Source organism: Rhipicephalus microplus, chromosome X, assembly GCF_043290135.1.
Source record: "Rhipicephalus microplus isolate Deutch F79 chromosome X, USDA_Rmic, whole genome shotgun sequence".
In the NCBI taxonomy this organism is placed as follows: Eukaryota; Metazoa; Arthropoda; class Arachnida; order Ixodida; family Ixodidae; genus Rhipicephalus; species Rhipicephalus microplus.
In genome coordinates this window covers 313,345,504-313,368,731 of record NC_134710.1, presented here as the reverse complement: position 1 = coordinate 313,368,731, position 23,228 = coordinate 313,345,504, and positions in this window count along the sequence as shown.

The window sequence follows — 23,228 nt, the reverse complement described above, 5'->3', positions numbered from 1 at the left end:
GTGAACGGGTTGACAGACACACGGATGAACGCGCGGACGGACGGACTTATGTACACGAACATACAGATGAACGGATGGACAGATGGACGGACGGATAGACAGGATGAACAGATGGACGGAAGGATCGACAGACAGACGGATTAACAGATGGTTGGATGGACGGACGCATGGACGAACGAATGGACGGATGCACGGACAGATTAGCGGAAAGATGGATGGACGCACGGACAGACAGACGAACGGAAGAATGCACGGGCGGACGGACGGATGGATACGGAGTGACGGGTGATCTGATGGACCGATAGACGGATGGATGGAGAGATAGGCGGAAGAACGGATGGACAGAGAGACGGATGGACGCACGGACCGACGAACGGCTTTACACGGACAGACAGATGAACGGATGGAGAGTTTGACGAACGGGTCGACAGACAGAGGAATGAACGAATGGACAAATGAACAGATGGGTCGACAGACAGACGGATGTACAGATGGATGGATGGACGGACGAAAGCACGTACGGATGCACGGACAGACGGATGGACCCACGGACGGACGGATGACAGATGGATGGATGGATGAACAGACAGACGGATCAACAGATGGACAGATGGACGGACGGATGGACAGACAGACGGATGAACATATATATATATATATACATATCTGTGTTTGTGTTGGTATAGAGATAGATAGATGGATAAATGCTCAAAGTGGTTGCTTTACGCAAAAGAATATTTTTAAAAACCATTGGCAATGTATATATATATATATATATATATATATATATATATATATATATATATATATATATATCATATATATATATATATATATATATATATATATATATATATATATATATATATATATATTGTGTGTGTGTCGGAAATAACCAGACAAATCGCTCCATCAACTAAGAACGGCCATGCACCACCATCCACCAATCAAAACTTGCGTGTAGAATCTGTCTTTGATCACTCCTTCATTTTGAGAAAGTTTTCAATAGGTTCAGCATCATTTTGAACGCATACCTACCACAGGAAAAGATAGGGCAATGCTGAAGTACTATCATGAATGGTTTGTATGGCCGAAACAGCCTGATCAATAACCACAGCATCTGGTAAGTTTCGATCAATAGTTCAAGCTTGCGGAATTCACAATACTGTTAATTTTTCTCTCTCTCGCTCCTGTGTTTGTGTGGTTTATCTCTCTACATCTGCACGGCCATTATGGCTGCCTCTATGATTAGCCCACCTTATTTTGTGTTGGTGTGTTTCTCTCTCTGAATCTCCATCACCATCATCATTAATGCTGCTGTTTTACTGTGGAATTCAGTGGACTATTGTAAACCACCTTTTGTTGATAAGGACTGGGAGGGAACATGCCACTCCGACTGCGGGTTGGTTGGATAGAGCTACCTTTCAAGACGCACAATCTCATTTTCCCATCACACGATGCCTCACTCCGATATTACGTCTACCACTGCGAAAAACTCCGACATTCCCACATACATTATTTTGAGAAACCTTAAATTGAAGTTATTGTTCCTTCATCACTTTTCCGTTGATACCGTGATCATCCACAGCATGCTCTTAAAGTTTTCTGACGCTAGAGTGGCTCTGCAATATCTCAGAGATCGGAGGTAATGCAAACTTTAAGGAACTCTCTTTGTTTTGCATTGCCTCCGTGATCAGCCCACCTTTTATCATGTGATGGCAACATGTGATGACGTAATCTTGTTGCGCCATGTTCTAACGTCACAATGACGTCAAGAAAATTTATCTCTGACATCATGTGGACGTCATATTGTGAAGTATTAAAATGACCGCTGTATCTCCCTTTCTCTCTCCTGTGTGTGTGTATGTGGGTTCGTGTGTTTCACTCTCTCACTATCCACATCGTCATTATGGCTGTTGTTTTTACTGTGAAATTTTGTGGAGCATAGTAAAGCACTTTTTCGTTTACATAGACGAGGCGGGAAGCTTACCGTGATGCCCAATCTCATTTTGCCATCACACGATGCCACACGCCGACATTTCGTCTACTAGTGTGAAAAACTCCAATATTCCTTCATGCATTGTTCTAAGACTACTTGAATTTGCAGTAATTCTTTTATAACATTTCTGTCGATACACTGGTTATCCTACGGCACCCTCCGAATGTTTTCTACAACTTGCGTGGCCATGCACTATCTGAAAGATCGGAGGTAATGCAACGGATATGGACCTCTCTTTGTTATGCACAGCCTTCGAGATCAGCCCACCTTTTATCTTGTGATGAAGTCATGGGATAACATGATCTAGTTACGCCATTTAAAACGTCCGAATTACGTCATGAAAATTTATCTCTGGCATCATGTGGACGTCATATCGTGAAGTAATTCAAACTACCGTTTAATTCTCTCTCTCTCCTGTATGTGTGTGTTCACACGTTCCACTCTCTCTCCATCCACATCGTCATTATGGCTGCGGTTTTTACCATGAGAAATGGTGCAGGATGGTAAAGCACCTATTTGTTTATAAGGACGAGGCGAGCACGTGCCGCTCTCATTGCGTGTTTGATGAATAGGGCTAGCTGCCCGTGAAGCACAACTTTATTTACATCAGGAAACGATGCCACACTCTAATATTGCGCTTACCGCTGCGCGAAAATTCGAGATTCCCTCATGCATTGGCGCAGAACTCCGTCTGGGAATTCGGGCCTAGTTTTTTCAGCTCAAGCAGCGTGAGAGTGGCGACACCATTACAGTGTCTACAAGTGTACTGCTTAGTATTGCCACGTTCCATTTTCCAAGTTTTTGTTATCGTCCCAAAACACCCCACCATTCTCAGCGCGAACCGCGCCTGCAGTTTTCCAGAAGGTTCCGGACTGTAGTAGATCATTTCGATAAGATCACGCCCACTGTGCGAACGGTACAGATTGTTCTGGAACCTACGCCACCGCCAGCGATAACGCTAGAACATTCGATGGCAAGAGTATAAATGCCAACGCGCTTCGCCACTTGTCAGTAGATGTTGATCGAAGGCCGACGCTCTGTTCGCCGCTATCAGTCCGAGACTTCTATCTGTGTGAGACTGCTGCTGTAATTGGACTTTCCTTTTACCGGGCACAGGTTCGCCCAAATAAACAGTTAAATCCCAACACGAAGTCTTCTGTCTTCGGCTACGTCACGACCCCGTGACAATATTTGAAATTTTGCTTAGATGGCGATTTCATTCCCGACACCATTCACCCTAATCCGAAACGATAGTTCGGTGGTGTCACTCTAAGAATGTTTATCTCACACGTCAGCCTTCGGATTCAGCCTTTTGTCTGCCATCTTGAATCTACTTTTTCATTCAGGAAAACATGCTGTATCCGTTAGTGCGGGGAACAAGACACATTTTCCCTGTTCGACCGATAACTTCTTTGACACAGTGGCCCAATACACGTTCCTTTTTTTCATTGCCGCGTAGCTATTAAAATCTCAAGGTGTTGCGGTGTAGATATGGCGCCGTCGAACCGCACAGTAAACAGAAGTTAGCTGTCACACACTGGTTTTAAACGTGGAAAGGCACGGCAGCAACAGGATGAGAGAAATTTCGCTCGTTAGTGCAACCTCTCGACACGCAGCGCCGCTTGTAGCATCTGAGTGCAGTCATTACATGCGCGGCCACCCACTCTCGTACGGAATGCGTGCGCTCAGCAGACTAGGTGGTATATTTCTAGACACTGTAACACTATGGCTCCAAAATTACGATGATGATGATGAAAGGCAAAGATGAAGGCGCTGCGCCGTTCTTATAGCCAGAGCAACTACAGTCGTGTGCCTCGTCCTGCGGGATAGCCGTGGTCGTACAGCGGTTAGTACCTTGCGTTGTGGCCGCAATAACCCAGGTTCGACTCCTGGTCACGGCATATTTTTTTTCTTTTTTAGAGATTATGGGGGCCTGGTGATCATTTTGTATTGTCGCTAAGAACTCCCAAACCTTAATTTTATCGTTTCACTCGCAAACTTCGGGCACCATAAACATCATTACCGTGTACCCAAGCTTTATTGTTGGTTTGTTTCTTTGTGTGTTTTGTCAATCAAAACTTGCGTGTAGAATCTGCCTTTGATTACTCCTTCATTTTGAGAAAGTTTTCAATAGGTTCAGCATCACTTTGAACGCATACCTACCACAGGAAAAGATAGGGCAATGCTGAAGTACTATCACGGATGGTTTGTATGGCCCAAACAGCCTGATCAATAACCATGGCGTCTGGTAAGTTTCGATCAATAGTTCAGGCTTGCGGAATTCACAATACTATTAATTTTTCTCTCTCTCGCTCCTGTGTTTGCGTGTTTCATCTAACTCCATCTGCACGGCCGTTATGGCTGCTCTGTGATCAGCCCACCTTGTTTTGTGTTTCTGTGTTTCTCTCTCTGAATATGCATCACCATCATCATTAATGCTGCTGTTCATACCGTGGAATTCAGATGACTATTGTAAACCACCTTTTCGTTGATAAGGACTGGGAAGGAACATGCCGCTCCGACAGCGGGTTTGTTGGATAGAGCTACCTTTCAAGACGCACAATCTCATTTTCCCATCACACGATGCCCCACTCCAATATTGCGTCTACCACTGCGAAAAACTCCGACATTCCCACATACATTATTTAGGAAACCCTAAATTGAAGTTATTGTTCTTTCATCACTTTTCCGTTCATTCCGTCATTTCCTACAGCATGCTCTTAAAGTTTTCTGCAGCTAGAGTGGCTCTGCAATATCTCAGAGATCGGAGGTAATGCAAACTTTATGAAACTCTCTTTGTTTTGCATTGCCTCCGTGATCAGCCCACCTTTTATCATGTGACGGCAACATGTGATAACATAATCTTCTTGCGCCACGTTCAAACGTCACAATGACGTCAAGAAAATTTATCTCTGACATCATGTGGACGTCATATGGTGAAGTAATAAAATGACCGTCCCAATCTCCCTTTCTCTCTCCTGTGTGTGTGTGTGTGTGTGGGTTCGTGTTTTTCACTCTCTCTCCATCCACATCGTCATTATGGCTGTTGATTTTACAGTGAAATTTTGTGGAGTATAGTAAAGCACTTTTTCGTTTACATAGACGAGGCGAGAAGCTTACCGCAACGCCCAATCTCATTTTGCCATCACACGATGCCACACGCCGACATTGCGTCTACTAGTGTGAAAAACTCCGATATACCTTCATGCATTGTTCTAAGACTACTTGAATTAGCAGTAATTCCTTTATAACCTTTCTGTCGATACCCTGGTTATCCTACGGTACCCTCCGAAAGGTTTCTGCAACTTGCGTGGCCATGCACTATCTCAAAGATCGGAGGTAATGCAACGGATACGGACCTCTCTTTGTTATGCACAGCCTTCGAGATCAGCCCACCTTTTATCTTGTGATGAAGTCATGTGATAACATGATCTAGTTACGCCATTTATAACGTTAGAATGACGTCATGAAAATTGATCTCCGACATCATGTGAACGTCATATCGTGAAGTAGTTCAAATTACCGTCAAATTCTCTCACTCTCCTGTGTGTGTATGTGTTCACGAGTTTCACTCTTACTACATCCACACCATCATTATGGCTGCTGTTATTGCCAACAGAATTTTGCAGGATGGTAAAGCGCCTTTTTGTTTATAAGGACGGGGCGGGCACGTGCCGCTCTCATTGTGTGTTGGATGAATAGGGTTATCTGCCCGTGACGCACAAGTTTATTTAGACCAGGAAACGATGCCACACTCTAAAATTGCGCCTACCACTGCGCCAAAATTTGACAATCCCTCATGCATTGGCGCAGAACTCCGTCTGGGAATTCGGGCCTCGTTTTTTCAGCTCAAGCAGCGTGATAGTGGCGACACCATTACAGTGTCAAAAATGTACTGCCTAGTATGCTGAGCGCGGGCTAGGAGATGGCTCCGCAGCTGATGACTGCCGGCAGCGCCCTCATGGTGCGCTGCTGTGCGAGTCGGTGCATCTGCGTTCAATCCTTGCTCTCTACAAGCGCTGCAAAGCCTGCTGGAGGCCATGCCGCGCGAAGCCAACTATTAGTTTTCTGCATTTTCGGGGTGTTTTTTACATATTGCTCTATATTATAGGAACTACTCGATTGCTTCCACAGTTCTGGCGCTTTGCAATACCAAATGAAGATCATTTCGTGGCATACATTTCGCCATCCGCTACTGCCCGCAATCGAAAATTGCAGATCCCCCGTAACTTGGGAACAAATGCTATGCAACATGACTCTTTTGTAATTATTTAATAACTTAGACATTATGATGTGGCACTAACTACATGCAAGAAATTGCATAGTTAACACTGGAACCAGCATTGGCGTTTCACGAACACTAGGCTCTTCCTGCAAAGTATTTTGAAGACGCTAAGTTAAGGGGGTGATTGTGAAGGCACCCAGACGTAGGCGATACGACAGATAAATAGATAGATAGAAGGATATATAGATAGGCAGACAGACAAACATAAAGATGGACTTACGGACGGACGAACGGACAGGCAGTCAAACGCACAGATGGATGGGTGGACGGAAGCACGGACAGACAGATGGATGGAACGACGCACGGATGGATGGACAGATGTATACGGAGAGACTGATGATCGGATGGACAGATGGATGGACGGAGAGAGGGATGGACGCACGGAGGGACGGACGCATCTACATGGACAGACAGACGAACGAATGGACAGATGGATGGATGCATGGACAGACAGACGGATGAACGGATGGACAGATGGACGGACGGATCGACAGACAGACAAATGAACGGATGGATGGATGGACGGACGCACGAATGAACGGATGGACGGACGCCCGAACGGATGCATGGAACGATGGACAGACGGATAGACGCATGGACAGACAGATGGACGGAAGGACGCACTGACGGACGGACGGATGGTTACGGAGTGACGGCTGAACGGATGGACAGATATACGGGCGGATGGACAGACAGACTGATGAACAGAATGACAGACAGACGGATGGACGCACGGACGGACAAACGGCTGTACACGGACAGACAGATGAACGGATGGACAGATGGACGGACGGATGGACAGACGGATGAACGGATGGACAGATGGATGGACGGATCGACGGACAGATGGATGAACGGATGGTTGGATGGACGGACGCATGGACGAACGAATGGACGGACACACGAACAGATGCACGGACAGACGGATTGACGCAAGGACAGACAGACGGACAGAAGGATGCACGGACGGACGGACGGATGGATATGCAGTGAAGGATGAACGGATGGACAGATGGACGGGTGGATGGCTGGACGGACAGATGAACGGAGGGACAGACAGACGGATGGACGCACGGACGGTCAAACGGCTGTACACGGACAGACAGATGAACGGATGGACAGGTGGACAGACGGATGGACAGACGGTTGAATGGATGGACAGATGGACGGATGGATCGACAGACAGACGGATGAACGGATGGATGGATGGACGGACGGACGCACAGACGTATGGATAGATAAGGAGAGATGGATCAACGGATGGACAGATGGACGGATGGATGGACAGACAGACGGATGAACGGATGGACAGACAAACAGATGGACGCACGGACGGACGGAGGGATGTACACGGCCAGACAGATGAACGCATGGACAGATGGACGGACGGATGGACAGACAGGCAGATGAACGGATGGACAGAAGGATGGACGGATCGACAAGCAGACGGATGAACGGATGGGCATAAATTTTAGTATAAATGTGTGTGTGTGTGTGTAGATAGATAGATAGATAGATAGATAGATAGATAGATAGATAGATAGATAGATAGATAGATAGATAGATAGATAGATAGATAGATAGATAGATAGATAGATAGATAGATAGATAGATGCTCAAAGTGGTTGCTTTACGCAAAAAAATATCTTTAAAAACCTTTGGCAATATACCACCAGTTATTTTTTTAAAATGTGCTTTGTTTTGAGAACAAAAAGTATCACAAAAGACCCTAAAACCTTCACCTCTTAGCCTGCATTCCTTTAGGATTTGAGTCAAAAACAATTATAACATGCCAATGAATAATCTGACACTCGCCGCGTATTATACTCACAACGTTGTTGGAAAGTAAATGCGACGTTGACATGGAAGAAAATCTCTGTAAATGAAATTAGAAAGAATATTTTCAATTTTTTAGATAAATAATCATATTTGAAATTTCGCCGAGATGGCGATTTCATTACCGACACCGTTCACCCTAATCCGAAAAGACAGTTCGGTGGAGTCACTCTAAGAATGTTTATCTCACACGTCAGCCTTCGGATTCAGCCTTTTGTCTGCCATCTTGAATCTACTTTTTCATTAAGGAAAACATGGTGGATCCGTTAGTGCGGGGAACAAGACACCTTTTCTCTGTTCGACCGATAACTATTTTGACACAGTGGGGCAATACACGTTGCTTTTTTTCATTGCCGCGTAGCTTTTAAAACCTCAGGGTGGTTCATGTACATATGGCGCCGTCGAACTTCACAGTAAATCAGAAGGTAGCTGTCACACACTGGTTTTAAACGTGGAAAGGCATGGCAGCAACAGGATGAGAGAAAGTTCACTCGTTCGTGTACCCTCTCGACACGCAGCGCCGCTTGTGGTATCTGAGTGCAGTCATCACATGCGCGGCCACCCACTCTCGTACGGAATGCGTGCGCTCAGCACACTAGGTGGTATATTTCTAGACACTGTAACACGATGGCTCCAAAATTACGATGATGATGATGAAAGGCAAAGATGAAGGCGCTGCGCCGTTCTTATAGCCAGAGCAACTACAGTCGTGTGCCTCGTCCTGCGGGATAGCCGTGGTCGTACAGCGGTTAGTACCTTGCGTTGTGGCCGCAATAATCCAGGTTCGACTCCTGGTCACGGCAGATTCTTTTGTCTTTCGTTTAGAGATTATGGGGGCCTGGTGATCAATTTGTATTGTCGCAAAGAACTCCCAAGTCTCGATTTTATCGTTTCACCCGCAAACTTCGGGCACCATAAACATCATTGACGTGTACCCAAGATTTATTGTTGGTTTGTTTCTTTGTGTGTTTGTCATTCAAATTTTGCGTGTAGAATCTGCCTTTGATTACTCCTTCATTTTGAGAAAGTTTTCAATAGGTTCAGCATCACTTTGAACGCATACCATCTACAGGAAATAATAGGGCAATGCTGAAGTACTATCATGGATGGTTTGTGTGGCCCAAACAGTCTGCTCAATAACCACAGCGTCTGGTAAGTTTTCATCAATAGTTCTGGCTTGCGGAATTCACAATACTATTAATTTTTCTCTCTCTCGCTCCTGTGTTTGTGTGTTCCAACTAACTCCATCTGCACGGCCAATATGGCTGCCTCTGTGATCAGCCTACCTTGTTTTGTGTTAGTGTAATTCTCTCTCTGAATATCTATCACCAACATGTATAATGCTGCTGTTTTTACCGTGGCATTTAGTGGACTATTGTAAACTATCTTTTCGTTGATAAGGACTGGGAAAGGACATGCCGCTCCGACGGCGGGTTTGTTGGATAGAGCTACCTTTCAAGACGCACAATTTCATTTTCCCATCACACGTTGTCCCACTCCAATATTGCGTCTGCCACTGCGAAAAACTCCGACATTCCCACATACATTATTTTGGGAAACCTTAAATTGAAGTTGTTGTTCTTTCGTCACTTTTCCGTTGATACCGTGATCATCCTACAGCATGCTCTTAAAGTTTTCTGCAGCTAGAGTGGCTCTACAATATCTCTAAGATCGGAGGTAATGCAAACTTTATGGAGCTCTCTTTGTTTTGCATTGCCTCCGTGATCAACCCACTTTTTATCATGTGACGGCATGTGATAACATAATCTTGATGCGCCATGTTCAAACGTCACAATGACGTCAAGAGAGGTTATCTCTGACATCATGTGGACGTCATATGGTGAAGTAATAAAATGACCGTCCTAATCTCCCTTTCTCTCTCCTGTATGTGTGTGTGGGTTCGTGTGTTTCACTCTCTCTCCATCCACATTGTCATTATGGCTGTTGTTTTTACCGTGAAATTTTGTGGAGCATAGTAAAGCACTTTTTCGTTTACATAGACGAGGCGGGAAGCTTACCTTGACGCCCAATCTCATTTTGCCATCACACGATGCCACACGCCGACATTGCGTCTACTAGTGTGAAAAACTCCGATATTCCTTCATGCATTGTTTTAGGACTACTTGAATTTGCAGTAATTCTTTTATAACCTTTCTGTCGATACACATATTACCCTACAGCACCCTCCGAAAGGTTTCTGCAGCTTGCGTGGCCATGCACTATCTCAAAGATCGGAGGTAATGCAAGGGATACGGACCTCTCTTTGTTATGCACAGCCTTCGAGATCAGCCCACCTTTTATCTTCTGATGAACTCATGTGATAACAAGATCTAGTTACGCCAGTTCTAACGTCAGAATGACGTCATGAAAATTGATCTCCGGCATCATGTGGACGTCACATCGTGAAGTAATTCAAATTACCGTCAAATTCTCTCACTCTCCTGTGTGTGTGTGTGTGTGTGTGTGTGTGTGTGTGTGTGTGTGTGTGTGTGTTCACGTGTTTCACTTTTCCTCCATCCACATCGTTATTATGGCTGCTGCTTTTACCATTAAAATTGTGCAGGATGGTAAATCACCTTTTCGTTTATAAGGACGGGGCGGGCAGTGCCGCTCTCATTGTGTGTTTGATAAATAGGGTTATCTGACCGTGACGCACTTTATTTTGACCAGGAAACGATGCCACTCTCTAATATTGCGCCTACCACTGTGCCGAATTTGACATTCCCTCATGCATTGGCGCAGAACTTCGTGTGGGAATTCGGGCCTCGTTTTTTTCAGGTAAAGCAGCGTGAGAGTGGCGACACCATTACAGTGTCTACAAGTGTACAGCCTAGTATGCTGAGCGCGGGCTAGGAGATGGCTCCGCAGCTGGTGACTGCCGGTAGCGCCTTCATGGTGCGCTGCTGTGTTAGTGGGTGCATTTGCGTTCAATCCTTGCTCTCTACAAGCGCTAAAAAGCCTGCAGGAGGCCGTGCCGCGCGAGGCAAACTATTAGTTTTCTGCATTTTCGGGGTGTGTTTTACATATTGCTCAATATTATAGGAACTACTCGATTGCTTTCACAGTTCTGGCGCTTTGCAATACCAAACGAAGATCATTTTGTGGCATACATTTCGCCATCCGCTACTGCCCGCAATAAAAAAATGCAGATCCCGTGTAACTTGGGAACAAATGCTATGCAACATGACACTGTTGTAATTTTTTCATAAGTGAGGCATTATGATGTGGCACTAATTATATGCAAGAAATTGGATAGTCAACACTGGAACCAGCATTGGCCTTTCACGAACACAAGGCTCTTCCTGCAAAGTATTTCGAAGACGCTAAGTTAAGGGGGTGATTGTGAGGGCACTCAGACGTAGGCGATACGACAGATAAATAGACCGATAGATGGATAGATAGATAGGCAGACAGACAGACAGACAGAAAGATGGACTTACGGACGGACGAACGAACAGGCAGTCAGGCGCACAGACGGATGGGTGGACGGACGCACGGACAGATGCACAGACAGACGGACAGACGGATGAACGCACGGACAGACAGACAGACAGACAGACGGAAGGACGCACGGACGGATGGACAGATGGATACTGAGAGACTGATGAACGGATGGACAGATGGACAGATGGATGGACAGACAGAGGGATGGACGCACGGAGAGACGGACGGATCTACACGGACAGACAGACGAACGAATGGACAGATGGACGGACGCATGGACAGACAGACGGATGAACGGATGGACAGATGGACGGACGGATCGACAGACAGACAAATGAACGAATAGATGGATGGACGGACGCACGAATGAACGGATGGACGGACGCACGAACGGATGCGTGGACATACGGACGGACGGATGGACGCACGGAAAGACAGACGGACGGAAGGACGCTCTGACGCACGGACTGATGGATACGGAGTGACGGATGAACGGATGGATAGATATACGACCGGATGGACAGACAGACAGATGAACGGAATGACAGACAGACGGATGGACGCACGGACGGACAAACGACTGTACACGGACAGACAGATGGATGAACGGTTGGTCGGATGGACGGATGCACGGACGAACAAATGGACGGACGCACAGACAGATATACGGACAGACGGATGGACGCACGGACAGACAGACGGACAGAAGGACGCACGGACGGACGGACGGATGGATATGGAGTGACTGAACAACGGATGGAGAGATGGACGGGCAGATGGATGCACGGACGGTCGAACACGGACAGACAGATGAACGGATGGACAGATTGACGGACGGATGGACAGACGGTTGAACGGATGGACAGATGGACGAATGGATCGACAGACAGACGGATGAACGGATGGATGGATGGGCGGACGGACGCACAGACGGATGGATAGATAAGGAGAGACAGATGAACGGATGGACAGATGGACGGATAGATGGACAGACAGACGGATGAACGGATGGACACAGACAGATGGACGCACGGATGGACAGAGGGATGTACACGGACAGACAGATGAACGCATTGATAGATGGACGGACGGATGGAAAGACAGACGGATGAACGGATGGACAGATGGACGGACAGATCGACAAGCAGACGGATGAACGGATGGGCATATATTTTAGTATATATATGTGTGTGTTTGTGTGTGTGTGTATATAGATAGATAGATAGATAGATAGATAGATAGATAGATAGATAGATAGATAGATAGATAGATAGATAGATAGATAGATAGATAGATAGATAGATAGATAGATAGATAGATAGATAGATAGATAGATAGATAGATAGATAGATAGATAGATAGATAGATAGATAGATGCTCAAAGTGGTTGCTTTACGCAAAAAAAATATTTTTGAAAACCAGTGGCAATATACCTCCAGTTATTTTTTAAAATGTGCTTTGTTTTGAGAGCAAAATATATCACAAAAGACCCTACAACCTTCATCTCTTAGCCTGCATTCCATTAAGATTCGAGTGAAAACCAATATTAACATGCCAATGAATAATCTGACACTCGCCGCGTATGATACTCAAAACGTTGTTGGAAAGGGAATGCGACGTTGACATGGGAGAAAATCTGTGTGAATGAAATTAGAAAGGGTATTTTCGATTTTTTAGATAAATAATCATATTTGAAATTCTGCCTAGATGGCGATTTCATTCTCGACACTGTTCACCCTAATCCGAAAAGATAGTTTGGTGGAGTCAATCTAAGAATGTTCATCTCGCACGTCAGCCTTCGGATTCAGCCTTTTGTCTGCCATCTTGAATTTACTTTTTCATTCAGGAAAACATGCTGGATCCGTTAGTGCGGGGAACAAGGCACCTTTTCCCTGTTCGACCGATAACTTCTTTGACACAGTGGCCCTATACACGTTGCTTTCTTTCATTGCCGCGTAGCTTTTAAAATCTCAGGGTGTTGCAGTAAACATATGGCGCCGTCGAACTTCACAGTAAATAAGAAGGTAGCTGTCACACACTGGTTTTAAACGTGGCAAGGCACGGCCGAAACAGGATGAGAGGAATTTCGCTCGTTCGTGCACCCTCTCGACACGCAGCGCCGCTTGTGGCATCTGAGTGCAGTTATCACATGCGCGGCCACCCACTCTCGTACGGAATGCGTGCGCTCAGCACACTAGGTGATATATTTCTAGACACTGTAATAGGATAGCTGAAAACTGACGATGATGATGATGAAAGGCAAAGAAGAAGGCGCTGCGCCGTTCTTATAGCCAGAGCAACTACAGTCGCGTGCCTCGTCCTGTGGGATAGCCGGGGGGGGGGGGGGGGTCAATAAAGAAAGAAAAAGTGGGATAGCCGGGATCGTACAGCGGTTAGTACCTTGCGTTGTGGCCGCAATAACCCAGATTCGACTCCTGGTCACGGCTGATTTTTTTTTCTTTTTTTAGAGATTATGGGGGCCTGGTGATCATTTTGTATTGTCGCAAAGAACCCCCAATTCTTGATTTTATCGTTTCACCCGCAAACTTCGGGCACCATAAACATCATTACCGTGTACCCAAGATTTATTGTTGGTTTGTTTCTTTGTGTGTTTTGTCAATCAAAACTTGCGTGTAGAATCTGCCTTTGATTACTGCTTCGTTTTGAGAAAGTTTTCAATAGGTTCAGCATCACTTTGAACGCATACCTACCACAGGAAAAGATAGGACAATGCTGAAGTACTTTCACCGATGGTTTGTATGGCCCAAACAGCCTGATCAATAACCACAGCGTCTGGTAAGTTTCGATCAATAGTTCAGGCTTGCGGAGTTCACTATACTAATAATTTTTCTCTCTCTCGCTCCTGTGTTTGTGTGTTTCATCTAACTCCATCTGCACGGCCATTATGGCTGCCTCTGTGATCATCCCACCTTGCTTTGTATTTGTGTGTTTCTCTCTTTGAATATCCATCACCATCATCATTAATGCTGCCGTTTTTACCGTAGAATTTAATGGACTATTGTAAACAACCTTTTCGTTGATAAGGGCTGGGAAAGGACATGCCGCTCCGACGGCGGGTTTGTTGGATAGAGCTACCTTTCAAGACGCACAATTTCACTTTCCCATCACACGATGTCCCACTCCGATATTGCGTCTACCACTGCGAAAAACTCCGACATTCCCACATACATTATTTTAGGAAACCTTAAATTGAAGTTGTTGTTCTTTCGTCACTTTTCCTTTGATACCGTGATCATCCTACAGCATGCTCTTAAAGTTTTCTGCAGCTAGAGTGGCTCTGCAATATCTCAAAGATCGGAGGTAATGCAAACTTTATGGAGCTCTCTTTGTTTTGCATTGCCTCCGTGATCAGCCCACTTTTTATCATGTGACGGGAACATGTGATAACATAATTTTGTTGCGCCATGTTCAAACGTCACAATGACGTCAAGAGAAGTTATCTCTGACATCATGTGGACGTCATATGGTGAAGTAATAAAAGGACCGTCCCAATCTCCCTTTCTCTCTCCTGTATGTGTGTGTGGGTTCGTGTGTTTCACTCTCTCTCCATCCACATTGTCATTATGGCTGTTGTTTTTACCGTGAAATTTTGTGGAGCATAGTAAAGCACTTTTTCGTTTACATAGACGAGGCGGGAAGCTTACCGTGACGCCCAATCTCATTTTGCCATCACACGATGCCACACGCCGACATTGCGTCTACTAGTGTGAAAAACTCCGATATTCCTTCATGCATTGTTTTAAGACTACTTGAATTTGCAGTAATTCCTTTATAACCTTTCTGTCGATACCTATATTACCCTACAGCACCCTCCGAAAGGTTTCTGCAGCTTGCGTGGCCATGCACTATCTCAAAGATCGGAGCTAATGCAAGGGATACGGACCTCTCTTTGTTATGCACAGCCTTCGAGATCAGCCCACCTTTTATCTTCTGATGAACTCATGTGATAACAAGATCTAGTTACGCCAGTTCTAACGTCAGAATGACGTCATGAAAATTGATCTCCGGCATCATGTGGACGTCATATCGTGAAGTAATTCAAATTACCGTCAAATTCTCTCACTCTCCTGTGTGTGTGTGTGTGTGTGTGTGTGTGTGTGTGTGTGTGTGTGTGTTCACGTGTTTCACTTTTCCTCCATCCACATCGTTATTATGGCTGCTGCTTTTACCATTAAAATTGTGCAGGATGGTAAATCACCTTTTCGTTTATAAGGACGGGGCGGGCAGTGCCGCTCTCATTGTGTGTTTGATAAATAGGGTTATTTGACCGTGACGCACTTTATTTAGACCAGGAAACGATGCCACTCTCTAATATTGCGCCTACCACTGTGCCGAATTTGACATTCCCTCATGCATTGGCGCAGAACTTCGTGTGGGAATTCGGGCCTCGTTTTTTTCAGGTAAAGCAGCGTGAGAGTGGCGACACCATTACAGTGTCTACAAGTGTACAGCCTAGTATGCTGAGCGCGGGCTAGGAGATGGCTCCGCAGCTGGTGACTGCCGGTAGCGCCTTCATGGTGCGCTGCTGTGTTAGTGGGTGCATTTGCGTTCAATCCTTGCTCTCTACAAGCGCTAAAAAGCCTGCAGGAGGCCGTGCCGCGCGAGGCGAACTATTAGTTTTCTGCATATTCGGGGTGTGTTTTACATATTGCTCAATATTATAGGAACTACTCGATTGCTTTCACAGTTCTGGCGCTTTGCAATACCAAACGAAGATCATTTTGTGGCATACATTTCGCCATCCGCTACTGCCCGCAATAAAAAAATGCAGATCCCGTGTAACTTGGGAACAAATGCTATGCAACATGACACTGTTGTAATTTTTTCATAAGTGAGGCATTATGATGTGGCACTAATTATATGCAAGAAATTGGATAGTCAACACTGGAACCAGCATTGGCCTTTCACGAACACAAGGCTCTTCCTGCAAAGTATTTCGAAGACGCTAAGTTAAGGGGGTGATTGTGAGGGCACTCAGACGTAGGCGATACGACAGATAAATAGACCGATAGATGGATAGATAGATAGATAGGCAGACAGACAGACAGACAGAAAGATGGACTTACGGACGGACGAACGAACAGGCAGTCAGGCGCACAGACGGATGGGTGGACGGACGCACGGACAGATGCACAGACAGACGGACAGACGGATGAACGCACGGACAGACAGACAGACAGACAGATGGAAGGACGCACGGACGGATGGACAGATGGATACTGAGAGACTGATGAACGGATGGACAGATGGACAGATGGATGGACAGACAGAGGGATGGACGCACGGAGAGACGGACGGATCTACACGGACAGACAGACGAACGAATGGACAGATGGACGGACGCATGGACGGACAGACGGATGAACGGATGGACAGATGGACGGACGGATCGACAGACAGACAAATGAACGAATAGATGGATGGACGGACGCACGAATGAACGGATGGACGGACGCACGAACGGATGCGTGGACATACGGACGGACGGATGGACGCACGGAAAGACAGACGGACGGAAGGACGCTCTGACGCACGGACTGATGGATACGGAGTGACGGATGAACGGATGGATAGATATACGACCGGATGGACAGACAGACAGATGAACGGAATGACAGACAGACGGATGGACGCACGGACGGACAAACGACTGTACACGGACAGACAGATGGATGAACAGTTGGTCGGATGGACGGATGCACGGACGAACAAATGGACGGACGCACAGACAGATATACGGACAGACGGATGGACGCACGGACAGACAGACGGACAGAAGGACGCACGGACGGACGGACGGATGGATATGGAGTGACTGAACAACGGATGGAGAGATGGACGGGCAGATGGATGCACGGACGGTCGAACACGGACAGACAGATGAACGGATGGACAGATTGACGGACGGATGGACAGACGGTTGAACGGATGGACATATGGACGAATGGATCGACAGACAGACGGATGAACGGATGGATGGATGGGCGGACGGACGCACAGACGGATGGATAGATAAGGAGAGACAGATGAACGGATGGACAGATGGACGGATAGATGGACAGACAGACGGATGAACGGATGGACACAGACAGATGGACGCACGGATGGACAGAGGGATGTACACGGACAGACAGATGAACGCATTAATAGATGGACGGACGGATGGAAAGACAGACGGATGAACGGATGGACAGATGGACGGACAGATCGACAAGCAGACGGATGAACGGATGGGCATATATTTTAGTATATATATGTGTGTGTTTGTGTGTGTGTGTATATAGATAGATAGATAGATAGATAGATAGATAGATAGATAGATAGATAGATAGATAGATAGATAGATAGATAGATAGATAGATAGATAGATAGATAGATAGATAGATAGATAGATAGATAGATAGATAGATAGATAGATAGATAGATAGATAGATAGATAGATAGATAGATAGATAGATAGATAGATAGATAGATAGATAGATAGATAGATAGATAGATAGATAGATAGATAGATAGATAGATAGATGCTCAAAGTGGTTGCTTTACGCAAAAAAAATATTTTTGAAAACCAGTGGCAATATACCTCCAGTTATTTTTTAAAATGTGCTTTGTTTTGAGAGCAAAATATATCACAAAAGACCCTACAACCTTCATCTCTTAGCCTGCATTCCATTAAGATTCGAGTGAAAACCAATATTAACATGCCAATGAATAATCTGACACTCGCCGCGTATGATACTCAAAACGTTGTTGGAAAGGGAATGCGACGTTGACATGGGAGAAAATCTGTGTGAATGAAATTAGAAAGGGTATTTTCGATTTTTTAGATAAATAATCATATTTGAAATTCTGCCTAGATGGCGATTTCATTCTCGACACTGTTCACCCTAATCCGAAAAGATAGTTTGGTGGAGTCAATCTAAGAATGTTCATCTCGCACGTCAGCCTTCGGATTCAGCCTTTTGTCTGCCATCTTGAATTTACTTTTTCATTCAGGAAAACATGCTGGATCCGTTAGTGCGGGGAACAAGGCACCTTTTCCCTGTTCGACCGATAACTTCTTTGACACAGTGGCCCTATACACGTTGCTTTCTTTCATTGCCGCGTAGCTTTTAAAATCTCAGGGTGTTGCAGTAAACATATGGCGCCGTCGAACTTCACAGTAAATAAGAAGGTAGCTGTCACACACTGGTTTTAAACGTGGCAAGGCACGGCCGAAACAGGATGAGAGGAATTTCGCTCGTTCGTGCACCCTCTCGACACGCAGCGCCGCTTGTGGCATCTGAGTGCAGTTATCACATGCGCGGCCACCCACTCTCGTACGGAATGCGTGCGCTCAGCACACTAGGTGATATATTTCTAGACACTGTAATAGGATAGCTGAAAACTGACGATGATGATGATGAAAGGCAAAGAAGAAGGCGCTGCGCCGTTCTTATAGCCAGAGCAACTACAGTCGCGTGCCTCGTCCTGTGGGATAGCCGGGGGGGGGGGGGTCAATAAAGAAAGAAAAAGTGGGATAGCCGGGATCGTACAGCGGTTAGTACCTTGCGTTGTGGCCGCAATAACCCAGATTCGACTCCTGGTCACGGCTGATTTTTTTTTTCTTTTTTTAGAGATTATGGGGGCCTGGTGATCATTTTGTATTGTCGCAAAGAACCCCCAATTCTTGATTTTATCGTTTCACCCGCAAACTTCGGGCACCATAAACATCATTACCGTGTACCCAAGATTTATTGTTGGTTTGTTTCTTTGTGTGTTTTGTCAATCAAAACTTGCGTGTAGAATCTGCCTTTGATTACTGCTTCGTTTTGAGAAAGTTTTCAATAGGTTCAGCATCACTTTGAACGCATACCTACCACAGGAAAAGATAGGACAATGCTGAAGTACTTTCACCGATGGTTTGTATGGCCCAAACAGCCTGATCAATAACCACAGCGTCTGGTAAGTTTCGATCAATAGTTCAGGCTTGCGGAGTTCACTATACTAATAATTTTTCTCTCTCTCGCTCCTGTGTTTGTGTGTTTCATCTAACTCCATCTGCACGGCCATTATGGCTGCCTCTGTGATCAGCCCACCTTGCTTTGTATTTGTGTGTTTCTCTCTTTGAATATCCATCACCATCATCATTAATGCTGCCGTTTTTACCGTAGAATTTAATGGACTATTGTAAACAACCTTTTCGTTGATAAGGGCTGGGAAAGGACATGCCGCTCCGACGGCGGGTTTGTTGGATAGAGCTACCTTTCAAGACGCACAATTTCACTTTCCCATCACACGATGTCCCACTCCGATATTGCGTCTACCACTGCGAAAAACTCCGACATTCCCACATACATTATTTTAGGAAACCTTAAATTGAAGTTGTTGTTCTTTCGTCACTTTTCCTTTGATACCGTGTTCATCCTACAGCATGCTCTTAAAGTTTTCTGCAGCTAGAGTGGCTCTGCAATATCTCCAAGATCGGAGGTAATGCAAACTTTATGGAGCTCTAATTGTTTTGCATTGCCTCCGTGATCAGCCCACTTTTTATCATGTGACGGGAACATGTGATAACATAATTTTGTTGCGCCATGTTCAAACGTCACAATGACGTCAAGAGAAGTTATCTCTGACATCATGTGGACGTCATATGGTGAAGTAATAAAAGGACCGTCCCAATCTCCCTTTCTCTCTCCTGTATGTGTGTGTGGGTTCGTGTGTTTCACTCTCTCTCCATCCACATTGTCATTATGGCTGTTGTTTTTACCGTGAAATTTTGTGGAGCATAGTAAAGCACTTTTTCGTTTACATAGACGAGGCGGGAAGCTTACCGTGACGCCCAATCTCATTTTGCCATCACACGATGCCACACGCCGACATTGCGTCTACTAGTGTGAAAAACTCCGATATTCCTTCATGCATTGTTTTAAGACTACTTGAATTTGCAGTAATTCCTTTATAACCTTTCTGTCGATACACATATTACCCTACAGCACCCTCCGAAAGGTTTCTGCAGCTTGCGTGGCCATGCACTATCTCAAAGATCGGAGCTAATGCAAGGGATACGGACCTCTCTTTGTTATGCACAGCCTTCGAGATCAGCCAACCTTTTATCTTCAGATGAACTCATGTGATAACAAGATCTAATTACGCCATTTCTAACGTCAGAATGACTTCATGAAAATTGATCTCCGGCATCATGTGGACGTCATATCGTGAAGTAATTCAAATTACCGTCAAATTCTCTCACTCTCCTGTGCGTGTGTGTGTGTTCACGTGTTTCACTTTTACTCCATCCACATCGTTATTATGGCTACTGCTTTTACCAATAAAATTGTGCAGGATGGTAAATCACCTTTTCGTTTATAAGGACGTGGCGGGCAGTGCCGCTCTCTTGTGTGTTTGATAAATAGGTTTATCTGACCGTGACGCACTTTATTTAGACCAGGAAACGATGCCACTCTCTAATATTGCGCCTACCACTGTGCCGAAAATTGACATTCCCTCATGCATTGGCGCAGAACTTCGTGTGGGAATTCGGGCCTCGTTTTTTCAGGTAAAGCAGCGTGAGAGTGGCGACACCATTACAGTGTCTACAAGTGTACAGCCTAGTATGCTGAGCGCGGGCTAGGAGATGGCTCCGCAGCTGGTGACTGCCGGTAGCGCCTTCATGGTGCGCTGTTGTGTTAGTGGGTGCATTTGCGTTCAATCCTTGCTCTCTACAAGCGCTGCAAAGCCTGCAGGAGGCCGTGCCGCGCGAGGCCATCTATTAGTTTTCTGCATTTTCGGGGTGTGTTTTACATATTGCTCAATATTATAGGAACTACTCGATTGCTTTCACAGTTCTGCCGCTTTGCAATACCAAATGAAGATCATTTTGTGGCATACATTTCGCCATCCGCTACTGCCCGCAATAAAAAAATGCAGATCCCGTGTAACTTGGGAACAAATGCTATGCAACATGACTCTGTTGTAATTTTTTCATAAGTGAGGCATTATGATGTGGCACTAATTATATGCAAGAAATTGGATAGTCAACACTGGAACCAGCATTGGCCTTTCACGAACACAAGGCTCTTCCTGCAAAGTATTTCGAAGACGCTAAGTTAAGGGGGTGATTGTGAGGGCACTCAGACGTAGGCGATACGACAGATAAATAGACCGATAGATGGATAGATAGATAGGCAGACAGACAGAGAGACAGAAAGATGGACTTACGGACGGACGAACGAACAGGCAGTCAGACGCAGAGACGGATGGGTGGACGGACGCACGGACAGATGCACAGACAGACGGACAGACGGATGAACGCACGGAAAGACAGACAGACAGACAGACAGACAGACGGAAGGACGCAAGGGCGGATGGACAGATGGATACTGAGAGACTGATGAACGGATGGACAGATGGACAGATGGATGGACAGACAGAGGGATGGACGCACGGAGAGACGGACGGATCTACACGGACAGACAGACGAACGAATGGACAGATGGATGGACACATGAACAGACAGACGGATGAACGGATGGACAGATGGACCGACGGATCGACAGACAGAGAAATGAACGAATAGATGGATGGACGGACGCACGAATGAACGGATGGACGGACGCACGAACGGATGCGTGGACATACGGACGGACGGATGGACGCACGGACAGACAGACGGACGGAAGGACGCACTGACGCACGGACTGATGGATACGGAGTGACGGATGAACGGATGGATAGATATACGGACGGATGGACATCAGACAGGCGGATGAACGGAATGACAGACAGACGGATGGACGCACGGACGGACAAACGACTGTACACGGACAGACAGATGGATGAACGGTTGGTCGGATGGACGGATGCACGGACGAACAAATGGACGGACGCACAGACAGATATACGGACAGACGGATGGACGCACGGACAGACAGACGGACAGAAGGACGCACGGACGGACGGACGGATGGATATGGAGTGACTGAACAACGGATGGACAGATGGACGGGCAGATGGACGCACGGACGGTCGAACGGCTGTACACGGACAGACAGATGAACGGATGGACAGATTGACAGACGGATGGACAGATGGTTGAACGTATGGACAGATGGACGAATGGATCGACAGACAGACGGATGAACGGATGGATGGATGGGCGGACGGACGCACAGACTGATGGATAGATAAGGAGAGACAGATGAACGGATGGACAGATGGACGGATAGATGGACAGACAGACGGATGAACGGATGGACACAGACAGATGGACGCACGGACGGACAGAGGGATGTACACGGACAGACAGATGAACGCATTGACAGATGGACGGACGGATGGAAAGACAGACGGATGAACGGATGGACAGATGGACGGACAGATCGACAAGCAGACGGATGAACGGATGGGCATATATTTTAGTATATATATGTGTGTGTTTGTGTGTGTGTATATAGATAGATAGATAGATAGATAGATAGATAGATAGATAGATAGATAGATAGATAGATAGATAGATAGATAGATAGATAGATAGATAGATAGATAGATAGATAGATAGATAGATAGATAGATAGATAGATAGATAGATAGATAGATAGATAGATAGATAGATAGATAGATAGATAGATAGATAGATAGATAGATGCTCAAAGTGGTTGCTTT